The following is a 22,352-nucleotide window of genomic DNA, read 5'->3' on the forward strand; positions in this document are numbered from 1 at the left end:
ATCTAGTTTAATCTCTTTCTTTTACAAACAAAAAAAAAACAACCCAAAACTCAAGTTCAGGCAGTTAGTAGCATATTCTGGTTTATGAGCATTAGTTCTACTCCATGCTCAAGCTCTTTCCATTCAGTATGCTGTGCCTCCCATCTTCTGCGGGTTGAACATTTCTCTGTCACCTACTATGAGCCAGGCACTGTGCTTAATACGTTAAAAGAATCATCTCATTTATTTTCACAACCCCTAGGAGAGAGAGAGGCTATTTTATCTCCATTTTACACTTGAGAAAATTGAAGCAGACCCAGTGCTTTATCCACTACAGAAGCTAGCAACCTCAAGCATATCATAAACATATGTACATTTATAACATATAGACATACGTTAACTCATGAGAATTATGCTGACTGAAGTGTTGGACATTTTAGCTTCAGTCTCCTTGTCTTTTTCTTTCTCTTTTCTCATGGTGTTTCATGAAATGTCTGTTTTGTTCCCATGCAATAATATGAAAAGACATAGTAGCAATTAGATGTCACAGTAGACTTGGATTCAGAAAGATTTAAGTTCAAATCCAGCCTAGCTGTACAACCCTGAGCAAGTCAATTAACCTCTATCTGCCTCTATTTTCTCATTGTAAAATGGGAATAATAATAGCACCATCCTAGGGTTGTTGTGAGGATTAAATGAGATAATACTTGTAAAACATTTTGCAATCCTATAGATGGTAGATGTTGGTAGTGGTGGTGGTAGTAGTAATAATAGTAGTAAATCAAGACTATACTCTCTAGAGGTAAACATAAATACTCCGTACTGGTAATAGAAATAGAATGTTAGCTCATAAATAGAGTGCTAACTCGTCTCCTCACTCCAACTCCTTTTTCATCTTTCCTTGGTCCAGGCAGAAACTATTAGCCTATATCCAATGGTAATTTGGTAGTACTGGATATCTCTAAGGATTAGTAATTTGATGTGGCCTCTTTCACCCCTGGGCCATTAGTCTGGTTTGTTGGTCCCTTTTGGGTATTTACAGAAACCATTATCATCTGGCAGCTGCTTGGAGCCTTATCTGAAATGAATTGGGTCTTCTAAGAGGCAATTCTCCTAAGAGCAGGTCTGACTATCAACATGCACAAACATACTACATCTTCACTGATTGTTCTCCTTCATGAATGAGCTGAAACTTGAACTAAAGACTCAATTACGTTTTAGTCCTGAAAGTATTTTTCAAGGTCAGAGTTGAGAAGCATTTGTACAGGGTAGTGAATGACTTCTGAATCACTGCTGTTTAGACTGTACTAAATGTGAATAAAGTGAAACTTTAACTGCTATAATCATAGCGATATTTCACATTAGTGTTCTCATCTGTATTGTAGGATTTGAAATATTTTGCTAACTCATTTATTTACATAGTCTCCAAAAAAAGACAATAGGATACTTAAGGATTATGAGAGCATACATATCGTATAAGAATTTGGCAAAGGAACTAGAAGATGCATAATCTGGAAAAGAAATTTAGAAAGGACATGATAACTGACTTGAAGAATAGAAAGGGTCTTCATATGAAAATGGTATTAGACTGACTCTGCTTCGCCCCAGAGAGTAGAATTAATCATGATGGGTAGAAATTGAAGAGACAGATAAAAAGTCTCAATATAAAGAGAAACATTTGAAAAATGAGAGCAGTGCCAAAATGGACACCTCAGAACGTAGTGAGGTTATGTGGGTAAGGCAGTTTTGGCTGGCTGTGATCTAGATTGGATGCTTCTGTGATGTATGTAAATCTGACAGAAAGACTCTACTCCCTCTTATTCTGGATTCTTTGGATTACCTAATGCCACCAAGAAAACCTCTTCCCTCTGGAGGTTTGCTTCACCCCCAGGCTTCTCATATTAAGTGTGCCCTCCACTCTTGTAGCCTCTTTCTCAGACTGACTGTTTCCTCTCCACATCTCTATTTGAAGGAGGACACCCAGGTGAGCTATGTCTTCATTCTTCTCTAGGATACTCATGGCTCTCCAACTTCCTTGCCACCCCTGCTATTACATACACGTAGAATTTTAGCTTCCTTTTAGTATTAGTCTTCATCCATTAGAAGATAAACTCTTTGAGAGCAGGGCATGTCTTTTTTCCATTTTTATTCTTTATTCTCATTACTTAGCATAATGCTCAGAACATAATATTTAATAAATATTTAATGACTTTCTTTGTCTTTGCCTTCTCTAGGAACTTTTCATCTGCTATTAAGCACAACAGAAATATATGAAGTATTTTGTTGTAAATTTTGATACTTGGATTCATTCATATGATTGATTTCGTGGTGAAAGACATTTTTACCACCGTCAACTTCTTTTTTTTTTAGGGTTGTTTTTTTTTTTTTTTTGCAAGGCAAATGGGGTTAAATGGCTTGCCCAAGGCCACACAGCTAGGTAACTATTAAGTGTCTGGGACCGGATTTGAACCCAGGTACTCCTGACTCCAAGGCCAGTGCTTTATCCACTATGCCACCTAGCCACCCCCCCCCATCAACTTCTAAATGGATATAATGGTTTATTTTGCAATATATTATACTTAGTTCACTCCCTGGGTAAAGAATTGAGTAGATTATTGTAAAGCTATGAAGGAACTTATTGTGTGTGTGTGTATGTGACTCTATGTGTCTTTATAGGATGAATGAGAGGGGAAAGGGGCAGATGACGAAGAAGGGCAATAGGCAACAAGCCATGGGAAAAAGCATATAGAGCCAAGAAAGGAAGGGTGAGCAGCTCCCAGATCAATGCCAGGAATCTACATAGATCCATGGATCTAGCCTGGAAATAAATCAAAAGTGAGAGAGGGTCTACAAAGAGCAAAGTCAAAGAAAGGTAAAAGGAAAACATAAAGGGGAATGAGGGTAGCAATGAATAATTATTTATTCCTAAAAAGAATCAGTTTATGGCAGCAAAATTTTATGGTAGCCTATTTTCCACCTCCCCCAGACCCCTATGCCCATTCAGCTACAGACGATGCAGCTGGGCTCTTAAATATTATATAACAGCAATAATGTTACTTTTCCTCCTCTTTCCCATTCATTTCTTCTTCCCTTCACACTACTTCCCCCCCTGTCCTTTCCTACTGTTTTTCTTTCCTCCTCTTTTGCCACTTCTTCCCTTCCTTTTCCTCCAGTCGTTTCCTCTTTCCTTCTCTTCTTCCCTTCCATTCCCACCCTTAGGTTCACTTTTTACTACATGGTTATTTCTCAGGCTACCTAAGTTTAGTTTAACCATGTGAGCCATAGAGAGGGAAAGGTAAAACTGGGGTGTAGTCTCTCATTTACACTATCCTATGCCCCACAGCCAGTTTACTATAGTGAGCCCAGAGGTCCTGTCTTAATCCATTGATAATGAATCCATTATCATTAAGAACCTGCCACATTCTGTTTTTTTCAAAAATTTGAATCATCCAGAGGGCTATTTGGGCATGAAGATGCAGTTGTGGTGAATTTAATTGTATGATGGTATCATTGTATTTGGATTCTGAGGACCTGGATTCAAAATTCTTCCTCTTACTACTTCAGTGACCTGGGATAATTCCCTTAATCTCTTTGGCTCTAAGTTTCCCCATTGGTAAAAATAAGAGTACAAATTAGGTTTTTTGTAAGGTAGTAAGATTGTCCTACAAAATTAATGCAACTTATACAATTCTTATTTCTTTTTGTATCATAATTATGGATGTAACATCTATATTCATTTGTGCTAGTTATAGTTTCTATTTAAATCACTTCTAGTTAAGGAGTCATACATTTACTTCATGCTCTGTTAGGAATAGAATCTCAGGTGAGTGACTAGCTTTTTGATTTGGTATAAGGACACAGCTTCTCTGAGATTCATTCCTTCATCTATAAGAATGAAGGGAGTTGTCATCAGTGCAACAGCCAGGGACAATTTTAGGGTATCTGCTATGGAGAATACCATGTGTACCCAAAGAAAGAATTGTGGAGTTTAAACAAAGACCAAAGACTTTTTTTCATTAAAAAGTTATCTTATTATATAATTTTGCTATCTCATATTTTATTTTTTCCTTAAGGATATTATTGCTCCCTCAACACATTCAATTTTGATCAATGTATATATAGCATGGAAACAATGTAAAGACTATCAGACTGCCTTCTGTGGGGAGTGGGGGGAGGGAAGTGAGATTGGGGGGAAAATTGTAAAATAAAAAAAATGAAGGGGATTGGATTTAGATCATCCAAGGTCCTTTCTAACTCCAAATCCAAGGATCCTCTGGTCCTTCACCAGGCAGGGATAAGGGTTGGAGCATTCCAGCAGAGTGGATAACTACCCCTCCTTCGATACCAGTGCAGCTGGCTCAGGGCTTCATGAACATGCATCTAATGCCAATAAGATGAGCACTCAGCCATGATGAGTAAAGGGAAATAGTCCAGATTGCCTGGACAACATCAAAATAAAGCAGAGCCAAGGGAATGAAACTGCCATTCAGTTTCCTTGGATAGGCAGAGGGGAGAGGACTGGATATCTATATGTGTTAGTAATATGAGCTAGGTGGGGCCTCTCACCCCCAGCCATTAATCTGGGGCTGTCCAGATGAAAGATGCAGTAGTAGGCCAAAAGAAAGTCTTTCCCCACTCTCTAGTCTGAGAGAGGAGATTCCTCCGAAACCCCCAAAGAGCAAATTTTTAAACTACCTTTCATTTTTTAAAAAGGGAGAATTGAACTTACTGTGTTTAAGTAAAATAAAAGATTTTTTTAAATGTTCTAATATGGTATGTTACTCAGTATGATGATGCCCAGTGTTTTTGCTTTTCTTTTGTATGGCCCAAGTGAGTAATGCACCATGACATGTCTATTTGACCATTAAGAAGGATGGAGAAAATATGATACTTATGTTCTTTTCAGTGAGTCTATGGTGTTTCATAATTTTTGTGGCTTTTGTTCACATACTTCAGGGGAAAATGCTTCAGGATGTGATTGACCAGAATTTTGGTTTGGCCTGATCTCAGTAGAAGGAAGCTTAGCCTGATCGACTGTGGCTGAGGTTTCTGAATGAGAACTGCCATACCAAATAGCCCATAAGACACTAAGACAAGGCTGTCCAGGATAGGAGGATCAACAGATAGCACTGGGGAGGATTACCTTCCTGGATATGCCAGGATGCCAGGGTTAATGGGAAGGAAAGAAGCATTTAGAAGATGAACAGACAGGCTTGCATTGTTGAGGATTTTGAAGATGAATGGTCCTGTGGGATTCTGATGCTGAATTATGGCCTGGAATCAGTCCTGAGCTTGCTGCAGGTAGTCTGGATATGTCTGTTTTCTCTCAGTTCATCTAATGGAAACATCTCGGGCCACCTCCTCCAAGCTTCTACATTTATTTTAAAGAATGTTAGAAAGGAAACAGGTCGCTTACCATCTTCCTCCCTCCTTGGGAATGTTTATTGTTATTGGAAGTCATTCTAACCCACAGGGCTGCTCTCTCATCTCTCCCAAAGTACCAAACTTTGTGCTTCTCTGTTAAACAATCCTCTAAGTAATGAACAAAAATAGGTAACAGTTTTTATTCAGCAGCAGGCTGAAAGCACAGTTAGACATTGGAGAACTGGACCTTCTCCGACATGCTTTTTTTTTTTTCTTTTTTTTCTGGGCCACTTTGTTTTGACTGCCAGAATTCTATCCAGGAGGTACAGTAGAGTTCTTTGCCAATTCTGGATGGAAGCCCAGACTTGGGTATTCTGCAGCAAATGGCACTTTTGGCCTTGGTTTCTATTTAGTTGAATCTGCCTAAGGTTTATCTTGGGCATCCAGGTTGGAGAAAAAAAAATTCAAATTGCTCTGGATTTGATTAAAACCTATAAGCATGAAATAAACCAGAAGAACTTTGTACATTTGGGGTTTTGTACATTTTCAAAGTGAGTTCCAGTGTTAATAAAATTTGTCTGTTTGCAATTCAGTTCAATTCAACAAGTTTTTGAGTGCCTACTAAGCACCAGACATTGTGCTGGTGGAAACACAAAAACAAAAAGAAAGGGGCCCTGTCTGAAAAAAATTACATTCTTCTGAAGGGAAGTAATATATGTATAGAGAAGTAAACTCAAAATATATACAAAAAAATTTCTGGAAGGGAAAGTATCAATAATTGGAGATAAGTAGAGTGAGTTGAGGTCAACTTGAATTGAGACTTGAAGGAGCTTGGAATTCCAGGAGACAGAAGCAAGAACGGAAAGCATTCCATCCATGGGAGACAAGACTGTTCAAAAGCATGGAGGCAAGAAATAGAATTTTGATGTATAAAAAGGGCATTTCAACCAACTTGGTTCGAACATTGAGATCACAAATGACAGTACAACTGGATTGTGAAGAGTTTAAAATGCTAATCAAAGGAGTTTATATTTTATCTTGGAGGCAGTAGGGAGCAAAGAAGTGACTTGGGCAAACCAGTGTTTTAGTAATATTGATTTTGAAGCTGTGGGGAGGGTGGATTGGTGAGGCTGGAGGCTGAGAGGCCAGTTGGGAAGTTATTGCAGTAGTTCAAGAAAGAGATGAAAATCTGTATTAGAGTGGTGGCCACAGTGAATGGAAAGAAGATAGATGGAAATAGAATCAACATGACTGGACAATGGATTCAATTCAAGAGGGTTTAAGGAGAAGGAAAAGTCAAATTTGACTGTATAACTAGACCCTCAATAAAAAAAATGGAAGATGAGAGGAATGAATTTAGGGGACTCACATTTGAGGAAGAGATAGTGAATTTTATTTTGGATATAGTGATGCCTATGAAAAATCAAGATGGAAATGTTCAGTAGACAGCTGGAGATGAGGAGAAAGATTTGGGTTGAATATTTCAACTTAGTAGGCATTTGAGTAGAAATGATAATGAAACCATTACAGATGATGAAATGACCAAGAGAGAATCTAGAGAGGGGAATAAAGAAAGTCCAGATAGAGCCCTTATCTTAGGTTAAGGGAGCCAAATAATGATCCAGCAAAGAAGACTAATATAAAGGGGTTATACATGAAAAAGGGAGCTGTGTCACAAAAAAATCCAGAAAAGAGAGGGTGGTCAACAGTGTGATATGCTATGGAAAGGTCTAGGAAATTGAGAACTGACAAAAGGTCACTGAAGCTAGCAAATAAGAGTAATCATTGATAATCTTGTTGGATAGCTGACTTGGAAACCAACATAAAAAAATAAACCTTACTCCTATTATTCTCTTCCCGGAACTAATTGGTATGCTGGTTTTATGTTAGAGAAGTTAAGCAAATTTAAATATCCTTGGAGTGACACCTGCTACATTTGTGGATACTTCCTTTGCTGATATCCCCATTTATGCCTTCTAGATCCCTGTTTACATTATATCTCTACCATGCTAGAAAGAAACATGCTTTTGATTTTTTTAATTGTCAGAAGTGTGCTTATGTTGGGTCAGTCAAAAAGTATTTCTTCAGTGCTTGCCATATTCTAAGCATTATTTTAAGAAATCACCCTTAGTGTGTGGCCTTGGGCAAGCCACTTAACCCCATTTGCCTTGCAAAAACCTAGAAAAAAAATCACCCTTAGAGTGATCACAATTTTAGTTGTTCCTACCTATGTGACATGGGGTAAGACTCTTAAACTTTCTAAGCCTCATTTTCTTCATATGTAAAATGAAGAGGTTAGACTAGTTCTTTAAGGTCTTTTTCACCTTTTACTAAAGTTTTGTGATTTGACTTCTCACTAAAATGAACTTGTTTTTATGTTTAGCTCAGGTCAAAGCAATTGGCCTTAACTGATTCTCTTGCCCTGGTTGGTCCCATCTGGTTTTTGTCATATAGATTATTTATATTTTCAAAAGGGTGGCTTCTGAATATGAATCCAGATAGATGCCTATCATTGCTTTGAAGTATATAGAAGACAGTACAAGGCAGAAATGGGACTGAAACTGCACTGGATTTGTCTCAAAAGAAATTCTTTCTAAGTGTTAAATTAGCAAGGTTTGTATATAGATGTTTGTTTAACTATGAGATCTAGGCAAAAGCATATTAATGAATCTTATTTATTGAAAGACTTCTTCTAATTATTCTCCTTTGATCATGACTTCTGAGTTGCCAGGCAATGCCTGGAAAGAATCTAGTTAAGTGGCTCAGGGACAGAGAGGTAGAGCTGTTATTTTGCTATTCACATATAAAACTGTGGCATTTGGGAAATTGTAGGAAGCTGATAAATGAGAGATTTCAAGCAACATTACTTAATAGGAAATTAATGTATTTTTAAAGCATTAGATTGAGAAGCATGATACATTTACTAAATAAACAAACCACTATTAGCCATTTTAAGCTCTTGTTGTCTTATGCAGCTTTGATGCCTTGTTGATGGATTTGTGGGCACCCTTCCAGTGTAGATCAAAACTTTTCTCCACCTCATTCTGGGTGATTCTTGTATATGACCTTCCATAAAGTCCTAATAAATTAGAATACTTTCTCTGCTTCTTTGGTTATCTTGAGACTACCACCACTTGGATCATTCATCCCTTCATGTATTACCATGGGGCTGTTTCCAGACATGTGGCTTCTTGGTGATCTCTGTTACTTTATTTTGTGATAATATCCTGATCCTGTTATACTCATCATGCCCTTTGGGTTACCTATAATTTTGGTTCCTTTGAGATTATACTATTACAATCACCTACCATGTAGCATCATCAGAATATTTGTGTTAGGAAGATGTGCAAAGCAGTTATGGAAGAGGATCGAAAGACTTGAAAAGATGCTGGGTGATGAGGATGCCAAAGCAAGCAGTTTAGAAAAGGGAAAAATAGATATGCTGTAATAGTTAGATGGGTAGAATGGGTTAGGAAAGCATTTTTCATATTCTTGGAATCTGTGCCTTTTTCATAGATAGATTAAAAGGAACCATGGATGAGCCAGAGGATGAGAGACAGAAAGACAGAGACAAAGAGACATGGATAAAGTCCCAGAGAAAGTAGTAGACTAGAAAGAGGGAGGGAGGGGGGAGAGAGAGAGAGAGAGAGAATTTCTGAGATAATAACTATCATCAGAGAAAGATCCTAGAGAAATTGAGAGAGGATGTAATCATAGGTACAGACAGAGGAATCAGCTTTAGTGAGAGAAAAGGGATAGTTCTTTGACTAGAGGGAAAGAGGAGTGAGTGATGATACAGAGTTTTAAGAAATGAAGGGAGAGAACTGTTAGCTCTTAAAATATATTCTCATCTTCTCAAAGAAGGAGGTCAATTTATCATGAATGCCATGGATGCATGTGATTGGAAAAAGAGAGCAAAGGGTTTGGGAAAGTTACTGTGGAGAAAACACTAAATAAATAAGGGATAAATAGAAGAATTGTCAGACAGCATCAAGAGCCTGGCTAAGGTTGTAGACCATAAATTTATTCTAGACGAAAGCAGTTCGATTTTGTGAGTAGCAAAAGTGTGTGAATCATATGGCAGAGATTATCTAGAGATGAAGATTCATCAATTAGGAATGACAGAAATTTGTGGATGTGGGACAAGTTGAAGTCATAGCCTAGTGGTTTATGAAATATTAAAGTAGCAAACCATGGGGTCAAGGCTGACTTTAGAAGAAGGTGAAGCCAAAGATGGAGACATGGATTTCAAGAATATTGACAGGTCATGGACTAGAGGTTGTGATGAGGGCAAAAAAATGGGCTTAGCGCTAGGCAACCTTTCAATAAATGTTTATTGTTTTCTATATGGAGATGATGTGAAGCAATTGCTGATTTCACGGTGCTTTCTTACTATTCTAGGAGACAATATATATGCATAAATAATAATACACAGAATCAATACAAGGCAGTTAAATATACAATTGTTAGAGAAGGAACATACATACCTCTGTGGATGAATATTAGGAAAGACTTCCTGTAATTGGTAATGCTTGAATTGTGTCTTGAAGGAAGTAAAGGATTCTGTGAAGTGGAGGTGATAAGAGAGTAGCACTACAGGCAAGGGGAATGACTAGTACAAAGGCACAGACACCCATTTAGTTAGACTATAATGATATTAGGAAAAAAGACTAGAGCCAAGTTACAAAGGTCATTAAAAACCTAAAACAAAGTTAATATTTTATTTTAAAGGATAATAGTCATATTATCTTTTCTTTAATTCTTTCTCTTTTTCATCAATGTAGCTTTAAAAAGCTCCCAGGTCCTTGTAATCATTAGCTTTTCTCAGCAGCTCATTCTGGAACTTAACTCTCTTGACTTAGAAAACTTTTGTTTGAATTTATCCTCCTTGCTTTGTATACCCACATTAGTCTTTTTAGACAGATCTTCCTTTTCTTGCTTATCTGAATTTTTTCTTTTTTGATTGTAGAATTTCATTCTTGAAGCTGTAACTGCAGTATTGGACTGACTTTCCCTTCACAATTTTAGCTACACTGGTCCTTTGATAGTAAACATAGTGTATTGCTAAGACTGTATGTACTTAAGCCCTCCCAGTATGACACAATTTGTGGTCTATTGAAATAGTCTTCCACAACCCAGTATCTATTCTTTATCATGCTAGCACTACAGAGTAAGACTTAGGTGGTGATTGTTAGATCGTTTAGCCTGAATATCATTAGACTCAGTTAATAGTAGTTAGTTGAGCCTGTGTTCCCCATGTGAATGGGGATATGGGCTTAATTGAAATATAATCCTCAAAATTTTGAACTCCTTGAATACCCTATAAGGTAGATACTGTGGTTATCTTAATTTTACAGATGAAGAAACTGAAACTGAGAGCAAGTGACTTGCCCAGGGTTGCATAGCTTAGAAGCTGAAGGAGAATTCAAGCTAAGCTCTTCCTAACTTCAAGTCCAGGGTGCTAACCACTATGACACCTACCTGTTTCTGGTAAAACCCTCCTATTTAGTAGATGAAAAAACTGGGGCCTAGGGAGGTTAAGTGATACAAGGATAAAGTGCCAGGCTTGGAAACAGAAAGACCTGAGTTCAACTCTGATCTCCAACATTGACTAGCTGTGTGACCCTGGGCAAGTCACTAAACCCTGTTTGCCTCAGTTTCCTTATCTGTAAAATGATGTAAAGAAGGAAATGACAAACTACTTCAGTATCTTTGCCAAGAAAACTTCAAATGGGGTCCTGAAGAGTCAGTCACAACTAAAGCAACTGAATAGCCACTGGAAATCTTATCATTTGTTAATCAGATCTGATTTTTCTATTTTTTTCTTTTTAAAATGACTTTATTGATGCCTTTTCTTTTTTTTTTAATTTCCCAATATGCCCACCTGCCCCACTGAATACTCCTTATAACAGGAAAAAAACCCAACTAAATGAAATCAGCCAATAAACAGTACAGGCAACAGTCCACATCCAAAATCCCTATTTCTCTACCAGTAGAAGGGAGATGTGTTTCATAATCACTATTCAGGGCCAATAATGGTCACCATAATTAATTAGAGTCTGGTCGCTCTTCAGATTTGTTTTCATTTACACAATTGTACTCATTGTGTATATTGGTCTACTACTTCTGTTTATGTTACTGGGCATCAATTTATTTACAGATTCTCAGGATTTCTTGCCTTTGTTGTCTAGTTAAAATAATACCCCATCACACTCATGCATCCCACCATAATTTGTTTAGCTTATCCTCAAATAATAGATGCCTACTTTGATTCCAATCTTTTTGCTACCCCCAAAAAGTGCTGAACTGAAGATTTTGATATACATCAGACTTGTCTTTGCATCTTTGACCTTCTTAGAAGATACTTAAGGTTAAGGATTTGAAAAATTTAGTGAATCTTCTTGCATTATTCCACATTGTTTTACAGAATGCTTGTACCAATTTACTGCTCCATAAGCAGTCTGTTAGTGTGACTGATTTCCTAGTGTTTCCAACACTGCTTCCATATTTTAATACTTTTGCTAATTTGATGGATATAATGTGAAAACTCAAAGTAGTTTTAATTTTCATTCTTCATCTTAATGAATCAGATCACTTTTTATATAATTTCCCAAGAGTTTACAAATCTTTTTTAACTATTTGTTCATACCCTTTAACACTTAAGCTATTAAGGCAATCTGTTGATCTTGTATATTTCCCCATATGTATTAGATATGAATTTTATCATCCATAATGGATACAAAGCTTTAACTGTATATGTTCTCTAATTGTTATAGCTTTTTTTTATGTAAAATGCCTTCAAATTTTGTATAGTTAAAATTGTTTGAGTCCCCCTAGGGCTTACTCCCTCCTATACTTTCAGATCTAGAATTCCAGAGAAGTATCAATAGAACCATGTTATTACACTTAAATGTTATTCAGGATCCTTATTCAACTCCCTGGCTCTTGAGCACCTAGTTAATGCATTTCTAGTTACATAATCAGCCATTACCAATAAAGATATTTCTGGATCTTAAATATTATAATTTACTTAATAATGAGGCAATAAAAATAAAAATACCACAGGTTCTCATATTCATGAACAATAGGCAATTTCATCACAATTGACAAATAAATCTAGTTCACACACTGTCTCAATAATACATACAGTATCAAAGAGGAGCATGGATGTATACCTAGAGAAATCTACCATATTGGCACAGTTGCTAAGGAAATTCCATATGCTCAGGGTCCCCATGCCTATGTAACTTATCTTTGCTGTCCTCTTTCTGGAATTGTCCCTAAAATAATGAATGTAGCTTCTGTGTTGATTAAAATACTTTTTTTGTTGTTCAAATCTGGCCTCAGACACTTAATAATTACCTAGCTGTGTGGCTGTGGACAAGCCACTTAACCCCATTTACCTTGCAAAAATCCTAAAAAGAAAAAAATACTTTTTTTGCTAAGCTTGGTCTATCTCCACTGTGCTTTACTAAAGTCTTATTGATGCAATATCTCAACCAAACTAATTGATATTCTCTGATTCTCTGCTTCCAGGCTATTCCTCTGCTCAACTTTATCCATCACTTGCCACCATAATATCACTTCCATCTTCAAACTTAAATGATGCAGTTCTGTTTTCTCTCCTTTTTCTGATCTCTCTCCTGATCTAACTCCACCTCAGTTTATGATTTGTAATAAAATTCTTATCTTTTCATCTATAACAGTTAAATTTATTTGTCCCATTATTAAAATTTTGTTGTTCATAACTCTCTAGTATGTAATACCTTGTCACTTTTTAAACTTAACAACTATTTGTCTTAGACTTCTTAAACTTAATACCCAGCAACTCCCTCAGAGTTACTATTTCTCTTGGAGCACTAATTGGAGACTTAGCCAGTATGTTACAGAACTTTGATTCCTATAGCAATAATTAATTTAAGTAATAACCTTTTTTCCTTGTGGTTTTTAGAGTGTAAGATTATACATTTAGATTATAATATATACATTATGCATACATACATACATATATATATATTATATATAGCTCATATTTGTTATCATCATGTACCAGGATGGAAAAAAATTTGGGATCTTACACTGTAAAAGTAACAATCAATTTTTACATCATCTTATGCCATTGCTTTCACAAGATGACTGTCCAGCAAATGAATCATGAACACTTAATAAAAATTTCAGTCACCCTTGTGCTGTTTGTCACTGAATAATCATGTGTAGCCTTTATATTAGGAATGCTAATGGAACTAGATCCCTTTGTGATATTATAAGGGTTTTATATATATCTTGGATGCAAGTCCTAACAAGAAAACTAGGAAAGTCTTTCCAATTTCCATCATTCATAAGCTTATTTTCTCTAGTATTGTATTGCAGCATATAATGCTGATACCTGAAAGGGTAGAGAAGATCATAAAATGTGACCCAGTATTTTATATAGAATAAGGGCTTAATAAATGCAAATAAATGAATAAATTGTACAGCAAAGGTTTGTTTTGACTTGAATGATCTGGATGGCTTGGCCCTGTGACTCTGAATTCCTCATGTAATTGTGTAACCCCCTTTTTCATCTCAGTCATGTAGATATATGTTCACCATTTAAAATTCTAAGAATGGGTATTCTGTGTATGAGTAATTTAATAAGTCTTTGACTTGTTCTCTTATAGGTCTGTGTGAATCAGAAAATAATGGAGCAGTCTAGCAGAATATGGAGCCTTCCATCTTCAGCTAACCAATTTAAGTGGAGAAAGGTCAGTAGTGAACTAAAGTGGGTCTTTTAGAATGTTTATTGGTTGTACCTGCTATTTCATTGGTGAATGAGAAAGCCCAAATATGGAATACTGCCCCCTCTCATTTCTCTTCCTCCAGATCAGATCTACTTATCACTAATTTTTAGTCTTAGTGAAGTGTATGGAACAGCTAGAGGGAAAATGCCTATATGGACACAGACCTACTATGTGTCAGAGGCAAGACTTGAACCCAGGTCTTCAATCTACATTTAAAAAAAAATCTTGTGTGTTCTGATTTATGTATGCTGTCTCCCCCATTGTACATATATTCCTTAAGGACAGGGATTATTTTTGTTCTGTCTTTTATCTTATTACATATAACTTGGTACCTGATGCAAACTTAATGATTCATAAATGCTTGCTGATTAGTTGACTGGTTGAATCCTGAATCTAAATCTGGGCTTGAATCCACTATATTGTGGTTTCTCTCTGTAAAGTAAATGAATTATTTGTGTCCTTAAAGGTTTCTCATGAATATAAATCCATAGCTAATTTTTTTCTTAAAAAGGACTAGTTTCATGAATTAGTAGCCAGTTTTAGACCCTCTTAACTGTCCCAGGATTGAACCCCCAAACTACCAGGGTGTGTAATTTTGTAGTGGAAGAGGTTGCCCACTTTCTCTTCTGTGACCAGGTTTGCAATATGATTCAGAGAATCTCCAAATGAAAGCTAGGTCCTGAGAGGCCAACTAATCCAGCTCCCTCATTTTACAGATGAGAAAACTGGATTTTGTGGCAATTAAGTGACTTGCCTAAAGTTGACTACACAGTATCAGAAGTGGGAAGGAGAAGGATCTCATGTAATCTGAGACTCCATAGCCCCCCAGCAATGATTGTGATGGGGACAACAGACCCTGCCAATATTGGTTTAGTTATAAATTCAGAACATCCTATTAAAAATCCCTTTAAAAGGACTTCTCATCCCTCTGAGTCATTCTTTCTCCTGCAATACAGAAATTCCCTGGTAGGAATTGTGTTTATGTAGTCCATCAAATCAGTTGAAATAATTGATTAAATACCTTGTGCCTTCTAGGCACAAGGGGATACAAATAAAAACCCTGGTTTTGCTTCTAAGAAGCTCACATTCTAATGTGGGAGAAATTTAGATAAACAGAAAATATATACAATGTAAATGGAAAGTAATCTCAAAGGCAAGGCACTGGATAGGGAAAGGTAAGATTTGAGTCAAGTCTTGAAGACAGCCTAAAAAGACAAAAAACTGAGATGGGGAGAGATTATCCTAGTTATGAGGTTCAACCAGATATGGAAACAAGGGTGTGCAGGAGCCAGCTTTTGCCAGCTCACAATTGTGAAAATGTTAGTGTGAGCATTTATAGTTGAGAAATTGGTAATCACCACAAATCAGAGCTTTGTTTATTGTTTGACATAAGAAAGTGTTGATAGTGCAGATCAACTAAAAAAATGTGTGCATATCCCAGGGAGAGCTTGGTTGTTAAACATTTATTATCACATTCTGTAAACTCTGTAAACATTGTTTGAGCTTAGGTGAAGTGCAGTAGGAATCTCAGAGAGATCTAATGATGATAGGTTAATAATGATGTTGATGATAATTCTCCCAGAAGTATATGTTATATAGGAGCCTCTCAGATCTGATAAGACTTTGTTATATTCTTTACCAAATTGGCAGAGCTTTCAGGGAGGGGTGGGACATCCATCTTGGGGTTTTGGGGTTTGTCATTTTTAGTCCCTTTGATTCCAAGTTCCCAAAACCTTTCAGGTGTTGTCTGACCAAGGTTTATGCTTTTTTTTTTTTAGACAGAAAAAGTAGTTCTTTGTTAAAGATTTGAAGGAGTTACAACTAACTGTAACCTCTTTCCACAAGTGATAAAGGAAGTGATTATCATCAGGGATTCTAATGCATCAAAGCATCAGATTGATCTGAATAATAGTCTGTACTTCTCTACCTCCAAACCTGAATTGTATAAAATTTCTATACAGGGACAAAGTCTTGTTTTTTTCCATTGTGCATTTAAGAAATGGGCACTTCTTGTGGGTAAGAAGATCCCATCTAAGGTTACCAGGAATCTTCTTTATGTTTTGTGTGCATATGTGTGTGTAAATGCATGTATGGTATGTATGTCTATAGACATACATACATACATACATACATACATACATTATACATTGTGTGTATATGTAGTGGGGGGGCGCTGTCTCTCTCTCTCTCTCTCTCTCTCCTTATAATGAAAATGAAAATTCCTTAAAAGCAGGGACTTCTATTTTTGTTTCTCAGGGCTTCCCACAGTGCCCAGCACTTAGCAGATGCTTAACGAATGTTCCTTACTTGATTGGCAACAAGAATGATGAACATGAAGATAATACCAGGCAGGGTGAAGAACACCCATCTACACTCAGCTACTGGGGAGGCTGAAGCTAGTGGATTCCTTGCTTTCCAGGGGTTTGAAATAGGAAAGGCTGAAACAGATAGGTTATCTTCTCTCACTAAATTTGACATCAATATAGTAAGCCCAAAGAAGCAGTCTACCCTAGGAAGAGTCATCAGCCTAGGTCAGAAGTAGAGATGGCCAAATTTCTGTGCTGATCAGTAGTGTATTGGACCATGAGTAGCCACTGAATTTTCAGCCTGGATGAAGTAGGGATAATTAGTCACCAAAAAAAAATTTTTAAGAAAGGTAAAGGCTGGATTAATTTTAAAATTGAGTTAGAATGGAAAAGTTTGAAAATATTTTTCAAAGATATATTTGATCAATTTTGTATGATTATATTTGAGTGTAAATCTATGCAGTTTTTTCTTTCAAAGAAGTCCCATTTTAGTGTCTTACCTATGTTTCATACCAATATAGTATCTAAAAATTTTGTTTGACTTGGAGTGGTTTAGCTAGCTCCTGAATATTGCCAGCAAAAGTCCCCTAGAATTAGATGCTGCTTCTCACAGAACCAAGTTAAGGTGCACTGATTGGGAAAACAGTAGAGAAATCACACATAAATACATCCCGGGCTGTTTTGCTTCAGGCTTCTGTAAATTTGCCCAATCAGGACTACAAATCAAACTGCTTTCATATAATGCATTCATGCAGACAGTAGGAGAAAAAGCTTCCAATAAAGACTCTGGACCTTTTCCACAGGCAGGGAACATCAATCACCAACACCCTTCACCACCACTCAGTTCTTAAAAGAGGCATTCAGCTCCCCGGGAATGCATCTGACATATGTGACGCATACAGATACAGCGTCTCAGAGCCCAGGGTCCTTAGAGCTCAGCTGGTGCAACTCCATCAGTTCATAGATGAGGCACAGGGAGAGGGCAATAAGGGGCTGCCTGCTAATCAACCAGAGCCTGCTAGTCAACCAGAGTCCAGAACCACCTCACTGGATGTGTAGAGAGGGAAGAGAGTCCTACAAGTCTAAATACTGACTGATGGAATGCAAAGAATGGATTGGAAACTAAGCCAAGTTTGAAGGAGGTTTCTTTCTTTTGATTTTAAATGTTTTAAAGCAAATCACATAAAAAGTGTTTATGCCTATGAACAAAAATACTTTTCTTTCCCTGTACTTTTTTAATTTTCCTTCCTTCCTTCCTTTCATCCTTTCTTCCTTCCTTCCTGTCTTCCTTCCTTCCTTTCTTTCCTTCTTTCTTTTCTCTTTCTTTCCCTCTCCTTTCTCTTTCTCACTTTCTCTCCTTTCTCTCTCTTTTTCTTTCTTTTTCTCTTTACCTCCCCTCTCTCTCACCTTTCTTTCCTTTATTTTTTCTTTCTCTTTCTTTCTTTCCCTCTTCTCTTTCATTCTTCCTTCCTTTTCTTTCTTTCTCTTTCTTTCCTTTCTCTTTTTTCTTTTCCTCTTTTCTCTCTTTCTTCTTCCTTTTCTTTCCTTTATTTTTTCTTTCTTTATTTTTCTCTTTCCCTTTTCTCTCTTACTTTCTCTTTTTTCTTTTCTTTCTTTTTCTCTTTCTTTCCCTCTTCACTTTCTCTTCTTCTTCCTTCCTTTTCTTTTTTTCCTTTCTTTTTTCTTTTTTGCTTTCTTTCCCTCTTTCTCTTTCTTTCCTTTAGTTTTCTTTGTTTCTTTTTCTCTTTCCTTCTTTCTCTTTCTCACTTTCTCTCTTTCATTCTTTCATTTTTCTTTCTTTTTCTCTTTCTTTCCCTTTGTTCTCTCTTTCTCACTTTCTTTCATTCTTTCTTTCCTTTATTTTTTCTCTTTCTTTTGCTTTCCCTCCTCTCTCTTTCCTTTATTTTTTCCTTCCTTTTCTCTTTCTTTCTCTCTCTTTCTTTCCTTCTTTTCTCTCTTTATTTCCTTTCTTTTTCTTTCTTTTTCTTTGTTCCCTCTTCTTTCTGTTTCTCTCATTCTTCCTTCCTTTTCTCTTTCTTTCTCTCTCTTTCTTTCCTTCTTTTCTTTCTTTCTTTCTTTCTTTTTTCCTTCCTTCCTTTCTTTCTTTCTTTTTTCCTTCCTTCCTTCCTTCCTTCCTTCTTTCTTTCTTTCTTTCTTTCTTTCTTTCTTTCTTTCTTTCTTTCTTTCTTTTTTCTTCCTTCCTTCCTTCCTTGCTTTGAAATGTACCTGAATTTTTGTTATGGAATCACTCACTTATTGATATTAGTGAAAAATTCATTGAAATTTTTATGTAAGACTGGATAAATCTGCCAGCTAATCTCACAAAATGATTGTCCTCAGGGCTTTTCATTTGCCTTCATTGTCTCATGCTTTAACAATTGGACATAAGAGGTGTGATTTACAGTTCATCTACACTCTTGCTTTGTAAATGCATTGTAAGCCCTTCCTCATGATATTTTTTCTCTGTACTACCTACAGATGAATGTGGCATGTGAAAATCTGTCAGATTCCTAGGGGAGGGCCAGGGACAGAATGAAGTCTAGTTCTATGGAATTTCACAGCCTCTGCTTGTGGCTTGGCATATGTGTAGTTTTATTGTGTTTGGAGAAGAAAAATTCTATGACCTTGAAACTTGTATTCTTGGATTGTTCCTTCTTCTGTCACTTCCTCTAGTCATAAATGACTGTCCAAGAGTCTAAGATAAAAAATGTTTCCCAAGCCTACTAGAGAATGTAACCCTTCTATTTGATGTTTTATTGCCCAATTGTTAGAACTAACTTCCGAATTTGTAGATTGAAGATTTACTATGTGAACTATTGAGGTTGATGTTTCATTTGTTACTACCATGAATTTTAGAACAGGATCAATTCTCTCTTTTGTACTAGGAAACCACTTAGAATTTCTTCATCAATGGAACAAAGAGAAAAATGAGCAAGCCACCCATTGGAAACACACTCCTAACCTGTGGCAGTGAATTAACCATAGACTTTTCCTCAATACACATTTAGTGTAGGCATGGGGAGAGAGGGATTTCACTGCAAGAGGGAACTTCCTGGTAAGAAAGCTAACTCTATCAATAGGCAGGCACTTTCCCTTGTCTAGGATCATACAGTCACCATATGTAACTCTTGTTGCCTCTCTGAGGGATGTGGCTGTCAAAGATCCTGCCCTAGCTGCTTTCCATACCTGCCCATGACTTTTCTCTTGAGCAAAGCTCTGCACAAGGATCCGTTTTCCTCTGCACTATATCTCTGTGTGGGGGGAATAGAGTTCAGGGTTGTTTTCAGAGTGATTTTATTGTGTTGTCTTCCTATCGTTGTCACTTTCTCCAGGTGTGATTGAAGACATCACTTTTCTTTTATAGCATGGAGACAGAGCGCTAACTTTTATAGGTCTGTGCTAAGCCACAGACTCTGTTGTTTCCTTCCCAATTGGAATATAAGCTTTTTGAGGGCAGAGCTTAATATATTTTTTCTTTGAATTTTTAGCACCCGGCACAATGTCTGACATATAATAGGCACTGAATAAATTAATTCAATTGAATTTCTTATATGAGTGATGATAAGTTTTGCCATTCCTATCTTGCTCCATATCTTGAGTGGTCAATAGCACCTGTTTTCCACAGTTCACAGTCCTATGATGGAATGATTGAATATAATCCAACAAAATTTTATCTATCACTTTCTTGGTGATGAGATACAAAACAAAAATGAAATCATTCCTACCCTCAAGGAGCTTCTGTTACACTAAGGGATAATGATATGTATACAGAAAAGTAAAAATAAAGAAATGAAAAAATAAAAAATCTTTGAAAGAGACCAAGTGCAACAACAAATGGAGGAATCAGGGTTGTCCTTGCATTATGCTTCAAAGGAAACCAAGATTCTACAAGGCTAAACTAAGGAGGGAGTGAAGTCTGTGACTGTGGAAAAGAGCAGAAAGAATTGGCTTTTGGGGGACTTTGAGAACTCACAAATAAGTTCTGATCTTCAAAGCTAGCTGCTTCTAATAGGTGCAGGGAAGTTTCTCTCTAAAACTAAATTAAAATATTTTTAAATCAGCAAAATAAATAACATATCTTTAATTTTCTTCTAATTCCACAAGTCAAATGAACAAACATTTATTAGGCAACTGCTATGGACCAGGCACAACTAAGTAATGGAGATACAAAGAAAGGCACAGAAAAATCCCCTGTACTGAAGGAGTTTACAATCCAGTGGAGGACACATAATGAAGGAGCTCACAATCCGATGGATTCCACACCAATGGGGGACACCAACTGTGTACAAACAAAGATATAGGCAAGATAAATTGGAAATAAACAGTTTTAAGTATTGACTATGTTGCTGGCAAGGCAGCTAGGTAATGCAGTGGATAAAGTGGCAGACCTGGAATAGAAAGACTCATTTTCTTGAGTTCAAATCTTGCCTTGGAGATTCACTTGCTGTGTGACCCTAAGCAAGTCATTTAACTCTGTTTGCCTTAGTTTTCTCATCTGTAAAATGAGCCAAAGAAGAAAATGGCTAGCCACTCTAATATCTGTCAAAAAAAAAAGAAAATGGGGTCATGAAGTGTTAGACACAACTGAACAACAATAAAATAATAAATAAATATGTGATGAGAACTGTGTTATGGGAATGTAAAGACAAAAAATGTAATAAGGCTATCCAAGGATCCGTACCCAACATGACAAGGGGGATAGAGCCCTGCCTAGACTGGGAGACAGAAAGACCTACCTAAGCAAATCTATTGACATTTCTGTGCCTCAGTTTCTTCACCTGTAAAATGAATTTATGGATGCCATAACCTCCAAGGTTCTATCTTGTTTAAATTTATGATCCTTTAATCACTAGCATTTTTAATTATGAACACCCTGCAGAATGTTGGTACTGAGATGTCTCATTTTCTCTCTTTTTTTAATATTTGGTTTTCTATTCGAGGCAAGACTGAGAACACTGACACAAGATCAGTTTTTTTATCCCATGTCTATAAACCTTTTTACATTTTAGAAAAACATTTTAGAAAAATAAAATGTGTTGACATTCTATCAAGCAAGATTCTCAAGTGTCTTAGAGAGCAAGTTAAATAGATTCTCCAGGAAACAACCTTCACTTTTTTTTTTAGGCCACCAAAGTAATATCTAGAAAAACGAATGATTTTCACCTGAGGGAGTTAATGCAACTTCCAAATGTCCCACCAGCTCCTGGGGCATCCTTTCTGCTCTGGGAGAATCTGGCTCATTATGTCTGTTCCCTTTTCTGCAGATAATAATACTGTGCAGTTAAATAGCTCCTTTCATCTGTGGATCTCACAGGACTTTACAGGCATTAATTAGTTTTCACATGTGACAATAAACTTTTTCACACACTCCTGAAATTGGTAGTTAACAATTTCACACCAGAGCAAAGTCAGAAGATTGGGGCTCTTGTCTCCTGAAGGCTGAAACAGCCAGAAGAAAAGTTGGGGAAGATGCTTGACGGGAATGTAGTCAGTCCATCTGGATGTTATGACCTCATAGCATCAAACATCCAGATGTTTGTTTACAAGGTATTGATATACATGTGAATCATAGCTTCTTGTCAAAATCTAATTATTTTCAGAATCTTTTCCAGAATGTAACATGTTAAGAAATCAAAGAAGCTGTTAACTTTCCTTTCCATCCTCTCTTTAGGAGAGGATCATAGAGCTGAAAAGGACTTTAGGCACCATCTAGGTGAAGCTACTCATTTTATAGTTGAAGAAACTTAAGTTCACAGAGGTTAGATGACTAGTTCAAGATCATACAGATAGTAAATGTGAGAAGTAGGATTTGAACTCAGATCCCCTAGCTCCAAAGTCAGGGGGCCATATTGTCTCAATAAAATCACAGTTTAGCTTGATTAATGATTTAAGAATTAAATTAGTTATTCTGACTTGATGAAAT

General features: G+C 36.6%; 2 protein-coding genes across 7 annotated transcripts in view; both read left to right on the plus strand.

Annotated features, from left to right (window-relative positions):
- The window catches only part of SCAF8 (SR-related CTD associated factor 8), a 242,146-nt gene extending 228,059 nt beyond the window's left edge, over positions 1-14,087 (plus strand). For 2 of the 3 annotated variants that reach the window (XM_074187904.1, XM_074187903.1), the window contains one exon: positions 14,004-14,087. The gene's annotated coding sequence lies outside the window, so the exon portion shown is untranslated. The remainder of the gene's footprint in view (positions 1-14,003) is intronic. The other variant, XR_012468588.1, reaches the window with a different exon arrangement.
- TIAM2 (TIAM Rac1 associated GEF 2) overlaps positions 14,001-22,352 on the plus strand; it is a 338,837-nt gene continuing 330,485 nt past the window's right edge. For 2 of the 4 annotated variants that reach the window (XM_074187889.1, XM_074187894.1), the window contains exon 1: positions 14,001-14,087. The gene's annotated coding sequence lies outside the window, so the exon portion shown is untranslated. The remainder of the gene's footprint in view (positions 14,088-22,352) is intronic. The other 2 variants (XM_074187883.1, XM_074187888.1) reach the window with 2 other exon arrangements.

This window comes from Macrotis lagotis, chromosome 5 (genome assembly GCF_037893015.1).
Source record: "Macrotis lagotis isolate mMagLag1 chromosome 5, bilby.v1.9.chrom.fasta, whole genome shotgun sequence".
In the NCBI taxonomy this organism is placed as follows: Eukaryota; Metazoa; Chordata; class Mammalia; order Peramelemorphia; family Peramelidae; genus Macrotis; species Macrotis lagotis.